Here is a 3,823-nt window from a genome sequence, read left to right as displayed (position 1 = left end):
GGCCACGACAAACTCGAGTTTCTTTTTTAAATAAATTGAGATTCATTCTCCCATATTACTACCCAAAAAAAAGATATGTTCTCTCTTCCTCTCCTCCTTACTATCGATTCACTCGTCCTTTTAATTAATCAGAGATAGCTAATCGGAGGCGTCAAACTCGGATTCCTCCTGAAGCGACGAGGCCAGTTACATCTGCCGTTTCCCTTCTTCCGCAGCCTCTTTCTGTATCTTTGCAATCTTCTTCTCAAAGGTGAAGTTCCTTAGGCTTTTGAGGAAGTTTTGATATTTTGTTTTTCTTTTCCACTACAAAAGTTTCTCTCTTTCCCTGTTAAGAGAAAGGTTTGTCCTTTGATAATAGTGTCTTAATATTGAGTAGGTCAAATAAAAATAATCTCGGTGAATTAAGCATAGCAGCACAAAACAGAGGATGGGAGAGCTGAGGTTCTAAGTTCTAACTGATCCCTGAAACCTATATGAGGCAAACTATGTGGCTAATGTTGAGTCTGACAACCTTGCATCTAGCCAAAATGTGATTCTTTCATGTACTAATGTTTTTTGCATATGTATATTTATATTTATGCTATTTTGGGTATATGCTTTTAGGAGGGATCAGACCTTTACGATGAGCTTGTTAAAGCTATACAGGAAAAATGGTTGGCCGTGACCATTTGATTTTCGGAATAGCTCTGCATTTGGTAAGATCTATCTACAAAATTTGCAATAACTAGTTATTGATTACTTGATGCTCATTTTATTTTCGATGACTCTAAAGCTTGGTACTTTTTTCAATGTCATTATGATTGTAGAGATAATGACCGAGGAGCTTGTGGATCTGTTCAAACACAAAGTAATGCTAAAAGTTAGTATACTCTCCGCTCTGCATGTAATCTTTAGGCTACTGATTAGTTTCTGATTATTTATGCGGTTCCGATTTACAGAGCTACCGTAGGAGGGGCCAGACTTGTTTCTGATTGAAAGCAACGACGCAGAAGAAATAAGTCTTGAAGGTGATCGATCTGTGTTACAAAGACAACTCGATGCCTACAGTCAAGCTTGCGATGACCAACAGACACCAGGAGCAAAGAGACACGGTCAACCGGTTTGCTTTGGTTTTCTTGTTCGTTAGGTTTAGCCTTTTGGTTTGGTTAACCAGTTTATTATTTATAAACCATTTTAATTTGTAAACCATTTTGAAACGTATTATTATAAATAAAATAATTTCATTTACTTTCTGGTATTGTTTTTTTTTTTGTTAATTGATTAAACAAAAAAAAAATTAATTAAATTTTAAGAATGCTACAATTATATACGTGGCTACCTATATAAAAGGAACTAAATCGAAGTATTTCTACGCATGACACATCAGCAAAAATATCCAGAACCAAATTAAACTGCCATGTCACCAATCCAATCTCTCTTTCTTTTTCTTACACTTCTTCTCCCTCTCCAACAACAAATCTTCGCCGGTTTATCGACACCTCTCTATCTTTCCTACTCTCCACAACCTCGCTATATAACAGTGTCTAGGTTCAATACATATAGAATCTTCACAACCCTAATCTTCATGGCCTCTGATTTCCATTAAGCCATTGTTCCTCGGGTGCAGCTAAATTTATACAGCTTTATTTTTTGATTTTTGAGGAATGAAATTATGGTTTCAATTTTCTTCTTGCGCTACTCATGGGCCACATGTGAGAGAACCACCAGCTACGCGGCCTCAAACTCGGTCCAAAGCAACGAAGCCTGGATCACCTTTTGAAGGGCTGATAGCCGAATAGACTTTCCCACAGTATCAATCAGTGGTAGATCGTTTTGTTCGTGTATCTGTTGGATTTGGAGACGAAGATGGAGAATCAAACGCAGAGACTGGTGGCGATGGGATGGAGAGGTTCTCATACGTGTCTTAAAAAGAAGGATGGGCTGCTATTCCATATATATAGTATACATCACTTTCTAAGCATCTGAAATTATTGTAATTTAAGCGTCTTTCTGTATTTATCTTCTTAAGTGGTGATGATCTCTTCTTATTACAGATGATATTTCGGATAACAGGTCTGAATCGATTGATATTCAGTTACTAAGGTTCCTCCATTGTTTCTTTGTGTTTCATGGTATGCATTATTTCTCAATGAGATGAGGAGAAGAGGTTGGTCCCCTGAAGAAGATACACTTCTGTGTGAGTTAGACATTTTTGTACAAAAGGTTTATAAGAATCTGTATATCTTTTGGGTTGACTATATTTTTTTTTTGTTTTTGGTTAAAGTTTTGGTTGATTATCATATGTTTAATTCACTGATCCACTTATCTTGGTTATTTATCTTACGGACCATTTTTGAATTGGCTTAAAGAGACAGAGGTCTGTGTTACAAAAAAAAAGAGGCAGAGGAATAAGAAAATATAGTATTTTGTTTGATGACCAGAATAAACACAGTAGTTAATAATATAGCTATTGAATATTTTTGAAAAACAAATCAAAGTATTAAACTATAACAGTTTATTTATCGGTTTAAGAGGTTTAAGTATAATGGACAAATAAAACTATGTTATTAGTTGTTTATTTTTATATATGTTATATAAATGTTTTGGATCACTAAAATTCCAAACACATTTATGATAAAAAAATTTTCATATCAAAATAGTTAGAAAATTAATAACTAACATCTGACGAAGATAAAAATAATAATAATTGAAAATTTTAATTTTAATTTTTGGAATATATAATTGTTTTGGATCACTAAAATTCTTAAACATTTTTACGACAATACTTTTTGTCATAGCAAAATAGTAAGAAAATTAATCTTTAACACTCGACAGAGATAAACAAAAAAAAACACTGATAAATAAAGGTGTTTTGAATGCTACGTTTTATGTTGCTTCTGAGAAGAGAGGATTTTACTTCCGGCCTTCCGGGGGAGGGAGAAGAACAACAGAGTATATTCCGGTTGCACAGTCCTATGTTTCTGATTTTAAGAGAGAAACACACAAAACTATCTTCACAAGACGTAAGCTACACTTTTTAATTAACCTTCTAAAACATTATCCAAGTGGCTGCATATAAAATGAGTCAACATTTCGTATACTTATTGAGAACCTGTCACGTACTTTCAATGTTTGCCTTAAGTAATTATGCAATGTTTCTCTCTCAACAAAACTGAGTATAGCTCATTTCGTTCTTAATTTGCACCGCACATCCTCCAATGATATATCAATCAGCCCCAAAGAAAGAAAGAAGTGCACTTTCTATTACGACTGTCTACTAGAACAAACGGACATACTTTCGGATGTATTACCTTCAACTTAAAAAAACAAACAAGATGCTCGATCGTTGGGTGTAGTATTAAGCTCAATGGTTTCAAGATTTCTATAACATTATTTCATCTCATAATGAATGTTACTTCTTAAAGTTACACTGCTAACATGCTTTCTTATTATTTTTGTTTTACTAATTATCCAAATAAAACCATAAAACCCTCAGATTATGTATGGTTTATTTCTTACTCTTTCCAATTAAATTTAAAATGCTTAACTCTAACCATTAATAAAGAAGACAACAAAATCAGATACATTCTAAGCTCATATTCTGTAGGTTTTTTCGAACAAAATTGTCAAACGATATCATATATTTATACTAAATCTTAAAAGAAAATTATATAACCACAAAATCCGCGCGTAGCGCGGACTCGGATCTAGTTGTGGTTATAATAGCTACAAATATGGTTTGTTGTTATTTGTAGATATTAGCTACAAATATAGTTTGTGGATAGGTCGTAGAATTACGGCCACGGATAGCAACGTTTTGCAAATAGCCACAAGTTCATAGTCA

The 3,823-nt window shown here is 33.7% G+C and overlaps 1 long non-coding RNA gene across 1 annotated transcript; it reads left to right on the top strand.

The window, feature by feature from the left end:
* The first annotated feature begins 535 nt into the window (after positions 1-535).
* Positions 536-1,232, top strand: LOC106379701. The gene is made up of 3 exons (XR_001276147.3): positions 536-695; positions 807-859; positions 939-1,232. It is a non-coding gene; the product is annotated as an uncharacterized LOC106379701 (long non-coding RNA).
* Positions 1,233-3,823: the final 2,591 nt, after the last annotated feature.

Source organism: Brassica napus, chromosome C2 (genome assembly GCF_020379485.1).
Source record: "Brassica napus cultivar Da-Ae chromosome C2, Da-Ae, whole genome shotgun sequence".
Taxonomy (NCBI): Eukaryota; Viridiplantae; Streptophyta; class Magnoliopsida; order Brassicales; family Brassicaceae; genus Brassica; species Brassica napus.
The sequence above is the reverse complement of the archived record's forward strand: the minus strand, read 5'-3'. Positions and strand labels throughout refer to the sequence as shown.